Source organism: Urocampus carinirostris, chromosome 14 (genome assembly GCF_059441175.1).
Source record: "Urocampus carinirostris isolate Australia breed hairy pipefish chromosome 14, RoL_Ucar_1.0, whole genome shotgun sequence".
Lineage (NCBI taxonomy): Eukaryota > Metazoa > Chordata > Actinopteri > Syngnathiformes > Syngnathidae > Urocampus > Urocampus carinirostris.
In genome coordinates, this window is record NC_142362.1 from 14,562,237 (window position 1) to 14,586,140 (window position 23,904).

Genomic DNA, 23,904 nt, shown 5'->3' on the forward strand with positions numbered 1-23,904 from the left:
GGGACAATTTTGACTGGCCAATCCACCTGAAATGCATGTCTTTGGAATGTGGGAGGAAACCGGAGTGCCCGGAGGAAACCCACGCAAGCACGGGGAGAACATACAAACTCCGCACAGTAAGTCCGGAAGCTGGATTTGAACCCACACAGGAGGTTCCCAAGACCTTAGAACTGTGCCGCACAAGCGCTAACCACTGCGCCGCTGTGCTGCGTGCATATAATCGAATTGTCTTTATTGACATTAATAACAACGTAGTAAACATTGTATGCAACCTGATTAGACGTGGCACTCCAAGGATAATCATGGGAGAAAGACTTTAAAGAGAGAAAAAAGGGGAAAAAATATCAGCATAAAAGGCAGAAAAAATATTTACAGCGTAGTTATAATTGTGCAATGTTTGTGAATGAAAAGTCGAGTCATGTTTATTTGTGACGTGCTCAAAGGGCTGCTCAGACCACAGACTATTGCAAACTACAGACTATTATTACACCATCCCCTGATCTAAAACCTACATGAGGGCAAGGAAAAACTCAAAAACCTTAGCATGAGGAAAATGAAGAAACCTAGAAAAGGGTCCACACATGAGGTAATCTTTCAGGAGGTCTATCTTTCTATCTATCTACCTTGGTCATATCCCTCAAGAGGGGTGACCAACAGCAAGACAAACACATACAATAACAAATAAAATAAAAGGAAAGTAAAGAGGGGAAAAAAATAGCAAAAAAAAAAAAAAAAAACACTCACAACATTTTTGGGACCATGGCCAACCCAAATGCCCAAGCACCCAAAGAAAGCTGGGCACCTCGGCACCTAAGTTGGTCATGCTTTCGTCCCTTCAGATGAAACGGGAAACGAGAAAGCGGCCATGTCACTCGGGTCAGGGTGACACAATACACTTCTGTTCAACAGCAGGGCCCGACAGCTGTCACTGGTTTACCCCTGCCGCATCATACAGGTGCCCTGCCCATCCCATTATCCTTTACAACCTTTCAGGATGACCAGGCCAAAATAGTTGTTCCGCTAACCAACAATTAAATTTAAAAAAATATATAAATAATTTAAGTATAATAAAATCAAAGAGATAACCAGGTTGCAATGGATGTAGATGTAAAAAAAAAAAAATACTGCATCGTCATAATAGTGTGACTTCTTTTGTCCTTTAAGGAGCAGCTCTGAGAACTAATAATTAAATTGAATAGCTCCTCCGTCTGGTTGTGGTGCTCATTGCAGGATCTTCGAGGAAAAGGGCAGCGTCAATTTCAGGTAGAGCTGCAAATAGTGACGATTCTAATAGTCGACTAGGCACCGACTACTAGTCAAATAATTCAGATAATTATTTCTTTTTTCTTCAATTTAATTATGTGGCCAAAGACAATAAACACAAGTGCTTTACAATGTGCTTCACATTTCCCAATAGTGGCTGTGCAGCCATGCAAGGCGCTAACCTGCTTATTGCGGGTATTAGGGGTTCAGTGTCTTACCCAAGAACACTTCGACATGTAACATGGAGGAGCCGGGATTCGAACTGCGATCTCTTGATCTCTTGATCCCAAGACGGGCGCTCTACCTCCTGAGCTACTGCCGCCCCTTCTGTCTATTTTTTTTAAAGTAAGAGATATTGATAATATATCGAAATCAACTAAACATGTTTATCCCTTTATAAATGTGAAAGCCAAAAAAAATGCAATTAATATTGTAGGAAATATAATTTTCCCCAATATCAGTACTGTTCACACTTAGCTGCCCATCAATGCTGAGGTCTTGCTCATCCATGAAGAGCATAATGCAGGGTTCCCATGGATCCTTAAAAAGTCTCTAAAGGTATTTAATTCATTATTCAAAAAATAAGGCCTTAATTGGCCCCAAAATGTCTTGAATCCAATTTTAGAAAGTCTTAAAAATGTGAACGCATTATAACAATTTATAATTTATTTATAAAGATTTGGTAAAAAAGTCATTTCTTATGCGTCATGATAAAAATGCGGCAATGAAAAGTTCTAGAAGGCATTAAATTTCCATCCATCCATTCTTGGAACCGCTTATCCTCAATAGGGTTGGGGGGGTGCTGGAGCCCATCCCAGCTGTCTTCGGGTAATGGGCAGGGAACACCCTGAACTGGTTGCCAGTCTGTCGCAGGGCACACAGAGACAAAACAACTCACTCGCTCATTCACACTTAGGGACAATTTGGACCGGCAAATTAACCTGACATGCATGTTTTTGAATGTGAGGAAACCCACGCAAGCACGGGGATAACATGCAAACTCCACACGGGAAGGTTCAATCCCATGACCTTAGAACTGTGCTGCGGACGCGCTAACCACTCAGCCGCCGTGCTGCCTGGCATTAAATTTATTATTCTAAAAAATATATTTGTTTGAACTAAAAATATTATGCAAAAAAGGTCATTTCTCATGCATCATAATAAAAATCATCAGGGTTTTTGCGGGTCCTTGAAAATTCTTAAAAGGTATTGAATTCATTATTTTTAATATAAGGCCTTAATTGGCATTAAAATGTCTTCATTCCATGTTTCGAAAGTCTTAAAAATGTGAAAACATTAATAATTAGATTGATAGCTTTTTGAACTAAAAGGATTTAGTAAAATGGTCAGTTTAATGCATCATAATAAAAATGCTTTATCAGGGTTCCTGCGGGTCCTTGAAAAGTCTTAAAAGGCATTGAATTCATTATTCTCAAAACAAGGCCTTAATTGGTATTACAATTTCTTAAATCCAATTTTCGAAAGTCTTAAAAATGTGAACACATTAACAATTTGACTGATAGTTTTTTAAACTAAAAGCATTTAGTAAAAAGATCCGTTTTCATGCATCATGATAAACGTGCTTCCTGAATGTAGCAAAAGAGTTCTATTGAATTAGTAGCTATCTGCCAGGTTTTACTGAGGATTCATGATGTACAGTAAAACTCCTTTTTATGTAATATTTTGCATGTCTAAAACTTTGGAGAAGGCCATGTTTTTCCAGATGAAAAGTTTTCAATTCCACCAAAATGGGATTTAAGATATATTAAAAAAAAAAAAATTGTTTAAAATTTCCTGTAACTCATGTAGTTTTTTTTTGTTTGTTTGTTTGTTTACTTGTTTCAATTGTGTTTTTTTTCTCAACTTGGTCCCAAATTGGACTTCAAAAGGCATTAAAAAGTCTTTAAAAGTCTTGAATTAACTTGCCTAAAGCTGTAGTAACCCTGGGGTGCTTTACACTAAAAATTAACAGCGACCAAATGATGAGTCAGATCAGGAGTCTTCTCCTGCTAGTTGTGGCCAATGAAACCAGTACTTTCTCTGTTTCATGTTGGGGAGCAAACCCATACTCTCGAAATGAAACTGTGAAAATATATACTATTGCACGAAACCCCTAAACAGTATTGCACTTCTTTTCATTGCACTATTGTCACATTGCACTACTCACAAATACTGCACTATTATTACAACTTATGCCAGTCTCAATTAAATATTTTTAGAGTCTTTTAATCTTTTTTTCACTTTTTAATCTTTATTACGTATTTATCTTTGAGTGCCATGTCCAATCTCATTGCATACAAGGTTTCACAACGTTGATATCAGATATAAAGAAAATTCAGGTGCAATAATCCCCAAAATAAGTTACAAGGTATATATTTTGACAGTTTTGTTCAATAAAATGGCAAAATATGTTTTCACGGTTCTGTGCTCTCGTTTTGGGTGGTGATGGTCCTGGGGGAAAAGAAACAAGTACATTTTTTTAATATATATGAGAAATTGAGATTTTCTCTTGATTTGGGTTGCAGCAAGTCCACAAAACAAACCAGTTGAGAACCACCGCTTTAAAATAAAGACTAACAGGCATGTATGAATATAAAGAGTAATAATTGACAATAACAATTCTCTTGAGAGTCCGCAAGCCCTGTATGAGGGATCTCATCACTAAGGCCCCGGGTCATCGGCTCAGCTAGCTGCCCCTGTATTCTACAACTTCCTATTGTTTTCTCCTCCCAAACCATTTAAGCAGATCAAAGTTTGGACAAAGCCACGGGGAAGCCCGAGGCATGTGGAAGTGTGGGAATTATGCCACCCCCTCCGGGTTTTAAGGCGAATAGAGCAGCCCCAGGGGGGTGTCTCCCTGTGGGACATCTTTATTCACGCCCTGTCCTCATGCCACTTTTATTGTCATTTTGCAATTTGGATGTTCCAGGTTAGCAATTTAGCATACATGCGGGTATTGTATCATCACATGTAGTAAATGCACATTATTGCAGTGTTTTTTAACCAGTGCGCTGGGGAACACTAGTCTGCCATAAGACGCTGTCCAAAGTGCCACAGAAAATTTACCAATTTTACCTTTACAAAAAAAGCTATTGTTTTTTTTGTTTGTGCTTCAAGTGATCTGCTGAAGAGGTGGCAGCAGATTACTATTTTTTGCTCATGAAGTACTACAGGGGAATATATTTTTATAATTTATTTTGTTTAATGGAGCTTTTTAAGCTAGCACTGCAAAAAAATAGTAAAATGAATTAGATGAAGTAAACATTTTGCAAATCAGAGTAATCCCTGATTTTTGCGGTGCTTTTCCAAAAAGTCCCGTGAAAGTCATAATCCACGAAGTAGAAATATTTTTTCATTGATATCAGTAATTTATAATGTATATGACTGTAACAAAATAACAAATGTAAATTTAATTAACACTCTTCATTATTTTATTAGAATTATGTATTATGTTATATTCATGTTGTACACAAGCAGACATGGGACCAAGTCACACATGTGCAAGTCTCAAGTAAGTCTCAAGTCTTCACCTTCAAGTCCCAAGTAAGTCCCAAGTATTTTTTTCTTGGGCAAGTCAAGTCACAAGTCAAGTCCCGAGTCTTAGATTGCCAAGTCCAAGTCAAGTCACAAGTCATAAAAACAGCGACTCGAGTCGACTCGAGTCCAAGTCACTAAGTCTCAAGTCCCCATGTCTGTACACAAGTACAAAAAACTTGGAAGGTTTCTCCTTTCAGTGTAAGAAAGCGATAAAGAGAGTTGCCGGCTATCTGCACGCTAGCATCGGGAATACTTGGGTTGAGCCATGTCTCCGTGATAATGAAAATACAAATGGCTCATAAGAGTTTTACATTGCCGCAGCAATAGGCTAGACTTGTGGCCCCGCTTTTGCTTTATCTCCTGACGCCGCCTCAGTCTATTCCCAGACCCGATAGCAATCCACGGAGCACCCGCTGGAGATCACCATTTCTTTGCGCTCTTCTGTCTTTCCAATTAATTGATGAATTTCTTTACATTGTAACGGGCCACTAAAAATACAAGCCCTCGCCGTGCTTTTGGATGGACTTGAGCGCCCGCCCAGCTGTTTGACTGACAGCATACGCCAGCCTATCATAGTCACACACGCAGACAGTCACGCCTACCCAACACACACAAACACTGCTGTGTGTTGCCTGCTGCAGAACACAATACACGGTGAAAATTCGTCAAGTATCAAAAGTAAACCGCGAAAAGTAAACTGCGGTTCAGCAAGGGATTGTGTTTTTGGAATATTAGAATATAGTTAAAAAAAATTCACTTGCAAAGGTATTGTTTGGATTTTTTTTTTTTTTTTTAATGTCAAATAATGTAGTTCCTAAAAATGTAAGATTGCACTGCAAAAATAATGAAATCAAAGTAAAAATCGTGCACATACAGTAATTTTGCTGATTGTTTTGCTGATTTGTTTTGTTATTCTTAATTTTGAAAAAAAGCGAGCAAAAAATTGTTGTTCTTCTTCCAGATAATTTCTGCACATTTAAAGTATAATTTTTGTTATTAGAAATTACAAATTTTGTAAAACAGGTAAAAATAAAGTAAATCAAAAAATTATATTAAATTTTGAACCCAAATTCATTATTACCTCGAGTTACTGTGACCACAAATGATAAGAACTTTTATACTAATAATAGTTTAAGCTTAACAACTCGAACGAAACTGGGGCCGGTAATCAGCTTGCCTGAAACACACAGGGTTGAGGGGTAAATTCCTAGTAAAGTCAGTACAATTTTTAGGATTAGGAGGTTTTGGTTGGAGCTAAGGTTAGAGTTTTGACTAGAGGTCGACAGATTATCAGGCAGGCCGTTTATCTGTACAGATATTTGGGTATTTGACGGATATCGGTATCAGCGTTTATATTCATTTGAATATTAAAGCAGCACAGCTCTCTAACCGTTGCTCGGACTTCTGCCCTCCCCTACTCCTCTCCCTACAACCCACGCCTTCTGATTGGATAAGCAGAAAGAAGCAAAAGCTATTTTCGACTCCAAGCACTGCTCACAAACACAACTCCATGACATGTCCCGAAATGTTTTGAGTGTAAATCAAGTGGCAGATAATATTGTAATGCCTGCACACAGTCGCTGATGAGGTCTGATCCTCGATTTAATAAACAAATGTCAAGTGGTAAAAACATGTTCCACAGGAGCTTCTGTTAGCCGCAACTAACGCTCATTCATACTACAAACAGACTAAGAGCCGAACTTCCCCACCAGTCACCTCCATCCTCCCTGACGTCACGTTTCTCTTAAACGAATGGTAAATGGTAAATGGTCTGCATTTATATAGCGCTTTTCAAGTCAATGAAAACTTCCCAAAGCGTTTTACAATGTGCTTCACACTTACCCATTCACACACACTCACACACACACACTCACACACCAATAGTGGCCGAGCAGCCATGCAAGGCGCCAACCTGCTTATTGGGGGCATTAGGGATTCAGTGTCTTGCCCAAGGACAACATAAACAAAAGTAACACACATTACAATATCCGTGGTAGAAAAGCGTGTTTGTGAGTAAGAGATAGCGTGAAAAGTGTAGTCAACTTGTTTAAAGAAAACACGTTCAGTTGGAGAGAGATTAATTTGCTCTTATGACATTAGTTCTTCAATCTGGTTCTAAAACAGGAGTGCCCACTCTTTCCAATTTGCGACCTTCGTTTAACTTTCCATAGCTTTTGCACTATATATTGGCCTGGAGAGGGATGGGCGCTGCATTTGCCTTAAGACACACCAAAGTAAATTGTGCCCCTACGACCCTGGTGGTTAAGGGAACCAACCAAGCAACCAGGTTGTGTTGACATTTTTTATTTATTTATTGTAAAAAAAATCAGGGAGCTATTAATGTTCCCTTATACGAGTTGCTGCTAAGCTTCATTTTATTTCCTTTTGTTGTAATTCTAAAATATTTAATGTAAAGGGTTTCAGAGAGCTATGTAATTTTATTTGAATTGGTCACAAAAATTCTTTGTTTCTTTCTGCATTATTAAAAACATTTATGCCAATTTTTAAGCTTTAACTGCAAATGAATATTGTCTCCAAATATCGGTTATCGGCCGCATCTCAATATTAATAATCGGTTCGGTATCGGCCCTGAAAAACCCATATCGGTCGATCCGTAGTTTGACAGACAGCGTGTCTCGAGATAAATAAGTGTGCCTCGGGTCAAAAAAGCATTTAAGGAATTCAAAATTCTGCAAACTTTTCCCCCCCAAACTACGTGTCTGCCAAGCATTGTCTGAGTCTGCATGCTGGTGAATGATTAGCAGAAATAATGTCCCTGTCACCCTTAATCACATTAAAACGTGGTTAACATTTAATTCTCCCCCCTACTTGATATGCAAGAATTTCCACTTGATTTGCGGCAAAGGCCATTGGAATTCCATTATAAAAAGAATAAAAATTTCAGGCTTCATTTGTTCAGAAGGGGGAAAGCAAGGCCGGAAAGTGCTGAATCCTTCTATTAACCCAAAGATGAGACTCGTTGCTGAGATATAAGGGCAACAACACTGATACACATTACTTTTCTTCTTTTTTATTGTTTTACTCAAAACCTGTGTGAAATATTTTTGGGTACTATAAGAATTTCAAGAAAGCAATTTAAGTGTAGTTTTTCCCATATTTTGCAGCTTGTGTACCTTAAAAGTTAAATCAATTTAAACTTCATTAAATACTTATAAATAATTATAAATACAGATGGGCAAGTATAGCTACCAGGTCATAAAGTACTTAATGGTATCGGTGCATTTTGTTGTGTTTTCTACATAATTTAGAGAAAAATATATGGAAATTACTTGAAATTGCTTCAAAATAAATTTTGGAGATTTTTGACATGACTGCAAACAAATTCTCTATTTAATTCTTAAAACATTTGGAGGATTGTGTTTGAAAATAAAAACATTTTTGTGGGTGTCCTTGGTAAATTTAAATTGGCCGGTGTAATCTTTGATTTTTTCAAATGTGGCCTTCTAGGGAAAAAAATGTTCACACCTTGCTTTGGAAGTACCTGTGCAAATCTAATATAATTTATAAAGATACAGGATAACAGTTTTTCCTACCGATAACCAGTGTTGGACTTGTTACTGAAAAACTAAGTTATAAGTTAAAGTTAATAGCTACTTCATTTAACTCCAAATTACTCACACCAAAAAGAAGTGCATTCTGTGATTATCTAGTTACAAATTATCGTATTCTGTGTTCCTTTATTAGCCATGCCCCCTACACAAACACTGTCATTCACTACTAATGACACACAACCAAATATGCACATATAAACTCTCCCCTGATTCAACAGATTTTATAGCTGTAAGTTTGACTGAAATGCAAGTATATACGGTAGGGAGAATATCTCCATGAGGAGAAATTCAGCATTCAGTGCTCTCAGTTTAAGTGTCACCATAATAGTATTCAGTTGTAACTTGTTTGTAAATATAAACATCCTACATCCTCATAGTTTGTTTCTGGCTGCTCAAAGGTGGTAAAGTATGCAACAACATGAGAGATGCTGGAGCATTTATCAATCAGAAAACATTGTAATTCATGATCTGTATTAATTTTTTACTGGAATAATACAGTGACGCACTATGTAGTGATTAAAGTAGGGTTATAAAATTGTATTAATAATGCGCTACAGTAATTAATTGTATTCCAGGAATGCCTCCATTGTAACACTTTAGACTCCCTATTCTACCGATAACAGATGTAATCCTGCTTCTGGAGTCTGATACTGATTACTTTCTTTGATAAGCCATCTATATTTGCAAAAAAAAAGTTTCATGTTTGCCTTTGTTTTTGTTCACAAATACAATAACATAATACAGATTTGGTAAATATGTCCCCATTGAAGATCAAAATAAATTACATTTAAGAAAAAGCTTAGAATCATTCTAATAAATAGTGTCAGCTACAGTAATTGAATAATACAGAGTGATTTCAAAGGACTAATTATCGGCTCTTTTTCTAATGGGCTGATAACTGTGACGTCACATTTGGCTGTTATCGTTCTGACAACTATCGGGCCGATGCCTATCGTGTAACCCTAATGATTTATGTAAAGAAAGAAAATCGGACAACTATTTTTCATAGAAGGTATTTCAAACATACGAGTTAGACGATTCAATCCACCCCACCAAAAATCTCTACTGTCATTTTTTTGAGGACTGGCATGTCCAACCTTTTCCAAGTTGAAGGCTGCTATTTGTTACGAATTAGCACTTAGGGCAAACAGTTTGATATGCATTTATGAAACTTGTTACTATGTTGTTGCTATTTTATCACCGGGTTAATTATTGTAAGTAGGAGTAAATGTACTCAGTCAACCACTAAACAAATCATTTTACTAAAAATCTCAAGGGGCCAGCAATGTTGAGCTATTTTCCGAACAGGTCCAGGGGCACCTCAGCTGTTCTCAGGGGGCACCCTGGTGCCCGCTGGCATCACATTGGAGACCTCTGCTCTAGGTAATTTTTATCAAAAGTGCTGTTGTTTTGAATAAGTGAAATCCAAATGCTCTCTCCGACCGCTAGACAGCAGTGTTGAATTTGTATAGCCTGTTGAGTTGGTTCAGGTGTAAAACTGTATTACCATATTCCCAATAACACATTCGATGCCAAACATTGAAAAATATTTCACCATTGTTCGTGAATGAGTGTGTTGTGTCTAAAAAATAGCCTTTCAATTATTATAATATGTTGGGTAGGTTACTAATGATAGAGCATAACAATGAAAAATAAAGCTGACAATTTAGAGTTGACTGATCCAACCCGTCTCAGAACATAAAGTCTGGATCCTCCCCCAGAGCCAAACTGAATTTGACATCTCTGTCGTATAGATTCGAGTCATACCAATAAAACATACAACAATGTACAACTTTTGATTCTTAACTCATTACGTTTTGACTGACTTTACTGTCTTTTCCCACCAGTGATGTGAATCCACCAATTACAGCAAAAGGAATGCATGTTTTACATATGTCCGTCCCCAATTTATGCACTCGCTGGTGCGCCTACGTAAATAATTGGAAAGGACATAAATACAAACGTCCAAGCGACATAAGCGCGGACGGCGACGGACTCGACAGAATCTCGGCGGCGTCTAATTGACAGTGCTTTGTCTGCTCACTTGAGGCAAGGGGGTGTTTCATGTTCCTGCAAGATGTTTTCCAGCACCTGTGTCACTCAGTGCAAGGACCCAGAAGAACCCCCCGCGCTCATTTATGCCTGGCGTTATCCGTCTAGGCTCCGCGTTATTAAAATCATCCCTCAGCCCGCCAGATAGGGCCCCTTCGTTACACGGCTAACTTGGCTCGGCTCTGTCAGGTCTTCACCAATTACAGTTTAGGGAACAACGGTCTATTCAAAATATCGCAGCACCTTGACTAGTGCAGAGTGATTTGTGAATCATTATTCAAGACGCCCGTTGTGAACTGCGTACCTGAGGAATGCAAATCACGTGGCAGAGGTGTACAACAGAAAGTGACGAAATACATGTTCTACCGTTTTCTGGGTCCGAATGGCGAGGCCTCAGGGGCAAATGTAAAGCCGTCTACAGTCGGCCTTGCATAAACCAAAAGAAGATATCAATCAAATTAGAGGTGCACTAACCAACTGATTAATTGATTAAATAAATATGTAAAAAATATCTTTAGATGAGGGCTTTCCTATCCCGATATTTAAATCAAAAGAAAGCATTCACAATAAGCACAAAATGTCATTGCACTATTTTCATCACAGTATGTTCTGATGCACTTAAAACTTTCTACAAACCCTACTTTTTTCCTTCAGGTTTTTTAATTACATATTTATCCATTTGTCATGTCTAATCTTGTTCTAAACAATGTTCACTACGTTGTTATCAATAACAATAAATTATATTCTATTGTATTCTACATTGGCAGCACGGTGGATGAGTGGTTAGCGCGTCAGCGGCACAGTTCTGTGGTCATGAGATCAAACCTTCCTGTGTGGAGTTTGTATGTTTTCCCCGTGCTTGTGTGTGTTTCCTCTTGGTGCTCCGGTTTCCTCCCACATTCCAAAAACATATATTTCAGGTTGATTGGCCAGTCCAAATTGTCCCTAGTATCAGGACCAGAAAGGAGACAAAACCCACTTGCGTTACGTTTCTCACAAGTTTTGTTAGAAGAAAGGGAAAGGGTTGCGCCCACGATCCGGGGATTGCTGAACGGGGAAGTGGGACTTCCGTGGTGAGCGATGACGGTGTCGGGAACAAAAAAAACGGGTCAGTAGCTGGGACAGGAGAGCAAAAACGTGGTCGGGGCCGGAAACGAGTCGTAAGCCAGGAGAGGAGAGTATACGTGGTCAGGATAAAAAACGGGTCGAAGCCGGGGAACAGACGGGAGCAAAAAACAGGTGGGAGTCAGGGTCGAAAAAAAGGCTTGCCTAGTGTAAACTGAGGTTCGCAGACAGACTGACAACAGGGGACAGATAGGACTGGGTTTAAAAAGGGACAGGGAGTCAATCAGAGCCTAAGGCAGCTGGTGCCAAATGAGAGAGCACAGGTGATCACATCGGTAATCATAACAAAGGGTTTATTACCACTTGCGTTATCCTTAACTATTTTTACGTTAAAACATCAAACAAAGCCTTCATAGCAATCCAGCAGTAGTTTTACCATTAAGAAATTAAATTAATAGAAAATTAATTTTTAAAAGACCGCACGGCAGCGCAGTGGTTAGCGCTTGTGCGGCACAGTTCATGTCATGGGAACCTGTCGTGGGTTCAAATCCAGCTCCAGACTTTCTGTGCGGAGTCTGTATGTTCTCCCCGTGCTTGCGTGGGTTTCCTCCGGGCACTCCGGTTTCCTCCCACATTCCAAAGACATGCATTTCAGGTGAATTGGCCGGTCCAAATTGTCCCTAGGTGTGAATGAGCGAATGAGTTGTCTGTCCCTGTGTGCCCTGCGATTGGCAGGTAACCAGTTCAGGGTGTCCCCTGCCCACTGCCCGATGATTGCTGGGATGGGCTCCAGCCCCCCGCGACCCTACTGAGGATAAGCGGTACGGCTAATGAGATGAGATGAGAAGACCGTTTTATTTGATAAATTATTGGTTTACCACCAATCCTCGAAAGTATGAAAATCTAGTACAATAAATAGGCCAAGCTCTTAATTGGTCCACCTCCAAAACTGATGTTAAATTTCATTTTGAGGTTTTGTTTATGTGACAATCCAATTGTGTTCCATGCTCTCAGCATGTTTTAAGGTTATTTCCGTGGAAGCAAAATTCTGTTTTCATATCATTTTGACAGTTGGTGCTGCCGTCCAACTGTAATCGGATGGGTCGTGCCCGTAAAAGTGCTGGTTTTCCCGCCCCGTCTTTGATTCTTCAGCTCTTTAAACAGGAAACTCGGATTACACATAATGACGGGGACACTTTTCTAATCAATCCGGCCTAGGACATGTGTTGGGCTGCCGTGTGAAAATGGATTTGTGAGGCTGGACTTCTTTCAGACCCGTCCCAATCTCGGCCTCCAGCGCCAGTAGGGCTAATCTCATAATTGCCATTATCCCCTCCCTCTTTACCCGTGTATTGTTTAGACTGAGAATTACCATTAACGCCATCTTTGCTGCACTACATCAGGTGTGCTGCTGCATTAAAAGACAAAAGGACAAAGGAAACACAAAGGCGTTTAGGACAGGTGAAGAATGAATAGAGGTGAATGCGTGCAGGGACAATATAGGTGAGCTTTTGAGGTGAGACAGATGCTGACGTCGCCCCAAATTGCAGCACCGGTGGGACACGTTTCGACAAACATATCAAGAAAGTGGAAATTTTCATTGAATTTTGAGTGACCAATAAGAGCTGTACTGTACTCAACTTGTGGGTGGAGAAACTGTTATATGGCATAAATAATGTCTGCAGCCCTCCTTTTACCAAGAAACTGCAAAAAAGTCCTGAAGATTGAGGGCATGATGTAGTAAAATAATTCAAATAATTATCTTTCTAAGTCAAATGTTCTTGTTTCCTGATAATCAAATTTCTTACTCAAACGTAAAAAATAATACTTCAAAAAGACACAGACAATTGTGATCATTTTAACTATTTTTCTTATTTTACTCAGGAAAAAAAGTTAATGTTCAAAAGTTAACAAAAACAAGAAAAGATGAAAACATTCAAATAACAACAACAATTAGTAATACATAATATTCTTACAATGCAAGATGTATTTATTTATGTAATCTAGTATTCATTTATTTAACTATTTATTTAATTATGTGTTTTCTTATTAATTCATTTAGCTATTAATTTGTGTATTTATCATTTTCAAACATATTTACTCTCTTATTTATTTAATTATGTATTCACTTATTTATTTAACTATTTATCTAATAATGATCTTTCTCATTTTGGCAGGGTATTTATTTTTGTGCATATAATAATTTATTTATTTTATTTACACATTTGTTTAACTACTTACATATTTACATATTTATTTAGATATTGATTTAATCATTTTTATGCATTTATTTATTTGTTTATGTATTTGTATATTTATTGTTTTTACTTTATGTACCTATTTATCGAACTACTTACTTATTTAACCATTTATTTAATCATTTTTGTCATTGTTTTATTTTTAAAGTATTTTTTTAATTTTATGTACTTATATATGTATTTCAAAGCTGACATATTGACTCACATTCTTAGATATTTCTTTAATCATTTTTTCTGATGCATTTATTTATGTATTTTTTTCTTTATTTGTCTATCTATTCAATTTTTCAATTGTCTTTTTGTACTTATTGATTTAAATATTTACTTGTTTAATTATTTATTATCCGGTTTTATTGACATGTATTTGTTGGTTTATTTGTGTTTATTGATTTTAATTACTCTATTCTCTTTTTTCAACCACTTATTTACAAATTTCTTTAACTTATTTATTTAATAAATCGTTTTCTTCATGTATTGGTGTGTTTATTTGCAGAGGAGTGTTGGACCTGAAATGATTTTACCTGAAAGGATGATGCGAAAGGTCAGGCCTCTTAGTAATCATCAGGGCATTAGTGTGGAGAGTATAATTTAGATAAGTATTTAGCATTGTCATTTTAAAACCTCTATCTTAGAAGGAAATAACACATTTTCAAGAAAAAGCAAATTGCAGGAACACTTAAATTATTTACAATCGGCATGATAATAAATCCGATATTATTATATATTTGATTAAAGCTCCACAATTCTTAGTATGTTTTATATTTCTTTGCATTCCTGAGTAAAGTCAAAACGCTTGTATTTTGAATTTCTCACAGGCTGGCAGAAGATAAGAATTCCTTCACAACCCCGTCCGCTTGGTTCATCCCTCTCATCCGCGGCCTACAGAGCGAGAAGACTCGAGGAGCCACGCGAGTTCTGCACGGAGCGAAAGACGAGAGGTTCATTAGTATTCCGTGTCAGCGCGTTTTACTATCAACTGCGTCCTCCATGCACTCCTTTAATTGCATGTGCTGATAGAATAATAAATGGCAGAGTAATTACCATTATAAAGCAAAGGATCCCTCTTCTTACTGAACAACTCAGTCAAAGGTTTTTCCTCTAAATTAAGTTTTTAACTGTCATCCGTCATCTCTAGGTATAATTATAACTTGGGCATTTTTGGTTTATTGTCCTTGCGTGAAAACCTCTATAGAGAGAAAAATTATGACAGCGGAGTCTTTCCCCCTTACACTCAACTCCCCCTCTCGCTCTCTCTCGGCGTGGACTTGAATTCTTAAAATCGCTAAACGATTCTACAAGCTGCTAATTAATCACGGAAACCACTGGAGAGTTGAATGTCTTATGTGAAACAAAGTGACCCATCGTATTCATTTAATGGGTTTATATTAGAGAAAATGGGGCCACGCCGCCGCAGTGTGTCGCAATCGGTAGCTGTCGAGAATAGACAAACAGCTGATTGGAACAAGAAGTCTTTCCTTTGAGTACGCCTTCCCCACCGGACCTGATCGGGCCCGAGCATGAACTCGGGTGAAGAAAGAAAAATTGGTAATGTGAGGAAAGCCCTGCAAAGCTGGCTTTTACTTGGGGGCGAGCCAGTACATGGCATAGCTTCATTTTCTTTTTAATTTTCTACAGAAAGAGGAAGGAGAAGGGAGATACTGTTAAAATGCCGGCTCTGCTCAGGTAACATCAGCAAGAACATTTCTCAGAAGTTCGTGTGTCCATCCGCACCCATGTTTTTTGTAGGCCGCTAGCAGGACTTTAGCCAATGTTTAAGTCCTCACACCCGTTGGCTGGCGGATCCCTTAATCACGAGGGTCGTAGGAGCATCATTTCCTGTGGTGTGATTTGGGCAAGTACAGGCTGGTGGCGACCACCCTTTCACATGCCAACAAATGTTTCCACCCGGTCTCAAACTGGAAACTTTTGCGTGTTAGGCGAATATGCTAACAGGGCTTATTGTCTACTATTCAGTAGTTATGATTTTTAAACAAGGTCCTTGTCCGTTTATCCCAAAGTCGATTATCTGGTGCTAAACCATATGGAAGGCGATTTTGATTTACTGTTGTTATTTTTTTACTACGCACACCACCTTAAAGGTAAGACAAAAAAGTTTTTTTTGCTCTGCCAATAAAATGTTAAATAAGATGTCTGTTCATGTATTTGTAAATCTGTCTGTGCCTCACCAGACTCGATTTCATCGCACGTCACTGTTTTATACTGAACAGTTTTAGCAAGGCAGTGAAAAATTAGTTTTTTCTGTTTTTCAGGGCAGGTTGTTTCATTTTCGGTTTTCAGCCAAACGTTTCACTTTTTATTTAGTCCGTTCTGGGAGAAACTTCGTAACCCAAAAACTTTGTAAGTAGAGACGTATTTTCAATGTAAACGCGCTAATCCGTTCCGAATACAGTATATATTTTTTAATAAATCATGAACAAAGATCAGAACATGAGACAAATACACTTTAAAATTAGATTTTACATTAAACATAAAACGAGAGGCACATAATGTAAAAAAAATACAGCATAAAGAAAAAATTAATCTACCTTTTTTCCTCGCGTTTCTTAAAAATTTGATCTAATGACAATGCATTTGTCAGCTTTTGATAATCATAATGAGCGATACCCCGACTTGTCAACATTTTTCCGGGCGATTCCTTTCCACAAGTATCGAGACTTCATAGGATTTTGCTGAAATGTCTTTAATTTACGCTGATTGAATAATAGCTGTGTCCTCCTCACCGCTATGTCGCCGGAAACCCTCGTCCTTGAACTCTGAACTGTGACGGTGACACGGAGAGCATGCTGGCAGCATGCAAGCACACTGGGTTGCCAGGCAGATTTGAAGCGGTAGCCAGTTTGTTCACAAAAGAAACTTTGGGAGCGGCTATTGGAAGCAAGTACTGTACTGTACTGTTTTTGACGTCTTAACCCGAGGCAATATTTTCCCGTTCAGGTACTTCGTAACCTGAAACTTTCGTATGCGGAGACATTCGTAACTAAAGGTACCACTTGTAAAAACCTCCTTTAAGCCCCTCCCCCTAGCCTTGGCCACCGCCCCGGAACAGATAGTGAGGGAGCTCGCGAACCAAGGCGGCACACGTTCCACCCTGCTGGCAGCTCGGCTGATATCAGCCGCTCTCAACTTTGTCATGGTTGTGCTTTAAGGCGGTCATTACAGGCCCAGGATAACTTCAATTACTGGTGAGCTGCTGAACAGTGAAAGCGGGGGGCCTCATTGATTGAGGAGGGCAACAATTGATTTTGCCCATTACGTCCATGAGAATGTTTCCATCCCCGCGCAGATCTGCCTGCCCTCCTCCTGCCGCTGGAGATAAGGAGCCGGCGCATTGTGCTTGCCTAATCTGTGTGACGGAGGATGTCTGTGCCAAAATTGATGTCGCTTTTCATCCTTCTGTTTGGGGGCCCGGCCGGGGCCCCTCCTCCCTCTGTGTCTCGGTGTACACAGACCGGGCCAGCTGAGAGCTTTGCGTTTCGGGACGGCGGCGCTCGCATAATACAGATGTTGCTTTGGGGCCCTTTTAAAAATTAACAGCGCGTTCGGGATGCTTTTGAAATGCTCTATTGGGGATGTTCAATAATTACATTTTGAGTCGCTATTGATGTGATGATACATTTCCTAACCCATAGGTCAGGGGTTCTCATGACATAGATCGCGATCCACCGGTGGATCAGTGAGGTAGTAGTGGTAGAAAGTATTGAGTGCATTGTATTTGTTGGGAAACGCTGCAATCTAGAAGTCAAATGCAGCATTTTAGCATAGACATTAATTTCACTTAGCAGCAGTAGCGAGGTGGAGAGCTCCGAACATCCTCGATTTGGGGTGTACATTACTTATTTACATTAATGTTTTTAATTTTTGGGTTATGATTAGTGTCTGAAACTCATGACAAAAAGTTATCGGACAACTCTGAAAAGTTGCCTGCCCAGCGATAAAGTTGCCTGCCCCATTTTTCACAACTTAAAACACAAAAAGACGACTCATCGCAAAAAAATACCAACATTGTTGCAAAGTATTAAGGATTGATAATAAGAATATATAACAGAACAACACTTTAGATTAAGTTTGTTATAAATCTACTTATAACATTCATTGCATGTATATGACATCGCTGTTTTCCATCTGCCTTCAGTATGTACCTGTATTTACTCATCTTCATTCATGCAATGTTTGCGTTACGTCGTCTGCTACAAACCACGTGAACTCGTCTTTCCAATATGTTTTTAATGTACGTTTATTTTTTGTAGCGTCATACATTTTGTTAGCTTCTTTTGAATATTTCTTCTGGGGCTGAGGTTTTGGCTTGATTCCTAACCACTTATCCATTTTTCTTGTGTTCTCTGTGCGTCTACTTTGGAAAATGATATGCAAATGCAAGACCTTATAACGCTCGGGAAAGTCCGGAAGCACGAAGATATTCGATTCAGGCTTCTGATTGGCTGCTGAGTATGCACATTACCAAACAAACCGAAATTGAAATTCCGAAATTTCCAAACCGAACAAAGATTTTGAAATCAAAATAAAGCAAACGTTTGATTTAAAAAATAAACAAATAAAAAAAGTAAAAAGGAAAGATGTTTTTTTTTTCTTGAAAAAGTTGTCAGCCACTCTGGTTGAGACGTTTTGTAAGTTGTACGCCCGACGTAAAAGATGCACACCCCGGGCGTCCGAGCGGACATTTTTTCTGACACTGTTATGATGTATTGATTAATTAATGATTGGGAGTCCAAATGAAAATGTAATACTGTATATTTCAGAAATGTTTAAGGCGGATTCCTATTCATCTGTCGAAATTCTCATGTGCACTGGAGTAAATATTTAAAATGGTTGGATTCTATGGATTGTCCTTGATGTAACGAAGCCATTTTCTCAGGCATTCAAAGAAGTTGAAGTCGGCCGGGGGACGTAATGGTAAGTTACGCCAGCTGTTTAGTTTTCGGGTATCTTGTTTCAGACTCACCGTGATGTTTCGTTGATGACTATATTTTGAAATGGTCATCGTATCTTGAATCTCAAGAGTTTAAGCTTCCCAATGATAAGTAGCATGGCATATTTGAGTGACTCGTAAGGACACGTATTTGTTTATCAAAAGTCTGGCAGCCCATTAAGGGGTTATGGTACTGTATATTATTCAAACCTTCTGTACCACCTCTCTTTGTAAATATCTCATGTTTCGATGTGGGCACAAGCGGTTTATAGTCAGGTGCGGCTTATGTATGTACAAATGTTTTTTCTTTAAAAAAATGTCCTGGGCGTAACTTATTTTACAGTACTTATTTTACATTTGTATATGGTAAAATGTACTATGTTGAAATTTTATTGATATGCCTATAATATACAAATAAATGAAGAAACAAACATAGCCTACTGTCAATTAATTTGCTATTTCGATTTCATACACTACTAACACTGACTTATTTGCCCTTAATCACAGAGTCTCGAAGGGCTGCACAGAACACAGATTACTGCAAACCACAGACTCTATTATAACACCATCTCCTGATTTAAATCTACATGAGGGCAAGGAAAAACTCTAAAACCTTAGCATGAGGAAAATGAAGAAACCTTGAGAAGGGACCGCACATGAGGCAATCCCCCTTCCAGGATGACCAGGCTGCATCGGATGTTGCAATAACAAATAATACATAGATATTGTGAACTGGAAATATAGGTCATTCATAAGCTATAGAATAGAAGTGTGTTCTAATCCTAGATTTAAACAGTTCCACTGAGGTTGCAAGTCGAATCTCAGGGGGAAGAGCGTTCCACAGCACCGGGGCCCGAATCGAGAACGCACTCGAACCTGCGGAGCTCTTCTTGGCTCTTGGGATCACGAGTAGACCAGCATTTTCAGAGCGAGGGCTCCGGACCAGAATTAGGGGGAAATTAAATCTGAAAGGTATGAAGGAGCAAGTCCATGCAGGATTTTGTATAATACCAACAGAACCTTAAAATCACATCTTAAGCTAACAGGGAGCCAATGCAGGTTAGCTAAAATCGGGGTAATGTAATCAAACTTTTTTGTCGTAGTTAAAAGCCTCGCTGCACCATTTTGTACCAGCCGAAGGCTCTTGATTTTGGACTTCGAAAGACCGGAGAGTAGTGCATTACAGTAATCGAGACTGGAGGTAACAAACGCATGAAAAGTGCTTCAATTTCTGGTGAAATGCACGTCAATGCTTGAAAGTGTTGCCATGTTTCTCAATAGTCTGCATAAAAATGACGCCAACACTGCTGTCTGGTGCTACGCTCTGCCATTTCATTTCCTCTTTCCTCATGATTATCAGCAGCTACCATTAGATTATATGGCATTGGCCTATGATGCATCATTGCCGCCTACAGGTTGCGCCCAAGAGGACACGTGAATGCTACCCCTAAACATCGTACTCTGAAATGTGTATTAGGATTACGAATCGATTATGGACATTTAGTATTGCTCATGCAAAATATAAAGGTAGTGTTTCACGTTGGTGAATTATAATGGGAAGATCTTCCTGCTACTGTGCGTTTGTGTGAATCTCGGCATGCTCTTTGTGTCCTGTTCCCGCTCTGCAAACAGTCTACTGTTTGATACTACTGCAAAACGTAGCATTCACAGTGGACCCCACAAAAGACATGCATATAAGTGGACAAGGAGAAAAAGAGAGGAAGAGACCTTTTCTGACCATCAAAACAAAGCAAGAGATAAGAAGGTATAATAACACTCATTGCCGTGCAGGTGGAGTTCAGAGACACCAAGGAGAAGCAATCATTCCATCACCCGAAATAAAAGATATTTTGGCAAAATTCCATGAAGCCTCGGAATTTGTGGAAAGGAATCACCCATAGTCTCTGCAAGTCAGGCTTTTACTCATTATGATGCCGTCTGCCTCGCGCGTTTCCGACGGATCGTCAAAAGGCGGCAAAGGTAGACATTATTGGATCAGTCTTTCAAGAAACGCAAGGCAAAAACACACTGCTGAGGACCAGTAAACAAAAAAGCAAGTTAAAAGGTGAATAAATATTTTTATTATTTCCTTTATTCTTTGTTTTTTTTTTTACATTATGTGCTTCTCTTTTTACGTTTATTGTGCGGTGATGTAATTTTAACATGTATTTGTTTCATGTTCTGATGCTCTTTCCCGATTTATTAAAAAATATATCATACATTTGCAAGGCTTTGAACGGATTAGGGTGTTTACATTCAAATAGTGTCTCTACTCACAAATGTTTCAGGTTACAAAGCTTTCCCAGAAAGAATTGAATTTGTATGTACAGGTACCACTGTATGTAAATGTGGCTCTGCAAAATATATAATTCACAACGTGTTTTTTTTTTAATGGCACTGAAGACATTAAAAAGCTCCTATGAAAGTCCTTAGAAAGTGCTTAAATTGGGTCATAAAAGGATGTACAACCGCTGTGAATGTTTCTAGACGTCACCACGGTGTTTTCTATATAGAGTGCATGCTTTGTGGAAAAGAGCACCTCACCGTTTTTCTTGGTGCCACCACAAAAAAATATAGAAAAAGTTGCACAGTATTTAAAGCAACAGCATTTAAAATGGAGCAAAAAAGTAATGGCTCTTGGTCTGGAATTAACTGTATTCCTTCTTGCATCTGCTTGTATATTTTAATGGATACTCGCACTTGATAATAATTACCTACAAGTCGAATGGTAGCGAGCTAAAATACGCAGGTTCGAGAGGTTTCTCCATTCGGACCCCGGTGCTGTGGAATGCTCTCAGTGGAAATGGTTAAATCAAGACTTAAAACACACTTCTATTTTATAGCTTTTGAATCACTTGTATTTCATGTTGACAATATCTATGTATTATTTGTTATGCTAATGTCAAGAACTGGAACAGGATCAGGACTCAAATGCGTGACGTTTCTCACACAAGTCTTTAATATTACGGTAAATGGGGAGTCATACACGCTAGGCAGTAGTCTGGCGTTGAATGATAGGAAGCCAGAGGCCGATGAGATCGATACCAATTGCCCGAGCATATATCGGACAGCTGGGGTTGATACCGGACAGGACGGGACAGACAGGGTTGATATCAAAACAGGATATCAAAATTAAACAAGATAAACTAGACGGGAACGAAACTGGAAACCGATATTAAACAGGACAAAATAAACGGGAACAATACCGGACAGGAAATACCAAGAGGAAACAGGACCGAGTTGAAACCCACGTCTTGCGGGGCAGAGGTTTGTTGACGGACTGACAACGAAAGAGAGAGACCACTGAGCTTAAAGCTATTCAGTCAACGAGCCGCAGCTGGCGCCACACGGGCACCCTGGCAACCGTGACAGCTAAATTCATTGCAACCTAGTCATTCTGGAAGCGGGATCACCTCATGTTCGGTCCTTTCTCGAGGTTTTCCTTATTTTCCTCATGCTGAGGTTTTGGAGTTTTTCCTTGCCCTCATGTAGGTTTTAGATCGGGCGATGATGTAATAATAGTCTGTAGTTTGCAATAATCCGTGGTCTCTGCAGCCCTTTGAGACTCCCTGTGATTAAAGGGTGTCACAAATAAACATGACTTGACTAAAATTCCAATTCAGTTGCCCTGTTTGCTGTCTCTCTTATTTAGCATTTTGTTAGAAATCCGCAATGGGAGAATCGAAAAAGCCTACTTAATTGGACAGCAAGCCGCCACGAATCCACCCCTGGTATTTTTTTCAAATTGTTTCTGGCCCCGAGTCCTCCTTGAGACCTCGCGTATGACTGATGCTCAATTTATATGCATGGAAATCAAACCGGCCGGCGATGACAAACGAGCCAAACAAGTGACGTGAGCTGCCGCTTAGGTCTCGTCAAGCCTTCCTGCTCGCTTGCCGGCGTTTGTGCTCAGAAACTGTTGAACGCTTTTAATTAAGCGTCTAATCAGGACGGGGTCAACATATTTCATGCCAGGAGAATGATGAGTATTTAATGGCGCTAATATATTACCATCTCTTTGCCATCTCTCTGACGAAGCGCCTGTGAGATTAACTACGATTAATCAGCATCAAGGTTCTTCTATGTGTAAAGGGGAAAGGATTAAAGGAGGGATTTTTTCCTTCCCTTCTAACGATGGCACACTACAAGAGATGCAAATTGTCCTCGTTAAAAGCAATGCTGATATATTATGGTCACTCTCAGCTTGCTTAATAAAGCATGTTAAAGGATTCAGGAACATAATGTTACTGAGTGTAGTTTTTACAGCGCAAGATATATTGGCCTAATATTGTTACTCACTGATGCCTACCTGACTAAATGCCCCTCGGAAGCGACCTTGGCTGGTGGTAATCTGTTATGTCACCAACAACAATCTCTGAAGTGTTTTGTGGCCTTTTTTGTGTAAATCACAGTGTCATCACACATTCCTGCTGTGGTAAACGCTAAAAAAACTGATGTCATTGCCGAAATATGTAAGGTGACTTGTAAAAAAAGTGAGCTCATTTCGGTTTAAGGCATAAATGTCGAAGTCAAGGCCCAAGACGGTTTGGTCTTCATTAGTGTGTCATACACCAGGAACCCATGAGTATTTGTTTCCACTCTACGTTACAGTGGTACCTCCACTTACAAATTTAATTCATTCTGGGAGTAACCCGAAAACTTTGTAAGTTGAGACGCATTTTGTATGTAAATGCACTAATCTTTTCCAATCATAAAAAAACATAAGAACATGAAACAAATACATGTTATAGTTAGATTACCGCACAATAAACACAAACGAGTGGCACATGATGTAAAAAACCAAAAACAAAGATAAAAATAGGAATTTACTTTTTGCCTCAGGTTTATTGAAAATCTGATCCAATAACGTCTACTTTTGACGGCTTTTGACAATCTATCGGAAAGGCGTGAGGCGGATGGCATCATAATGAGGAAAAGCCCGACTTGCAGAGACTTTTTCTGGGTAATTCCTATCCACAAAATCTTTAAATACAGGACTGTCTCAGAAAATTAGAATATTGTGATAAAGTTCTTTATTTTCTGTAATGCAATTAAAAAAACAAAAATGTCATACATTCTGGATTCATTACACATCAACTGAACTATTTCAAGCCTTTTATTATTTTAATATTGCTGAATTTGGCTTACAGCTTAAGAAAACTCAAAAATCCTATCTCAAAATATTAGAATACTTCCTCAGACCAAGTAA

At 38.9% G+C, this 23,904-nt stretch overlaps 1 protein-coding gene across 2 annotated transcripts in view; it reads left to right on the forward strand.

The window, feature by feature from the left end:
- The window catches only part of LOC148352734 (uncharacterized), an 87,953-nt gene extending 72,484 nt beyond the window's left edge, over nt 1-15,469 (forward strand). For both annotated transcript variants that reach the window (XM_088352839.1, XM_088352840.1), the window contains one exon: nt 14,563-15,469. The gene's annotated coding sequence lies outside the window, so the exon portion shown is untranslated. The remainder of the gene's footprint in view (nt 1-14,562) is intronic.
- The last annotated feature ends 8,435 nt before the right edge of the window (nt 15,470-23,904 follow it).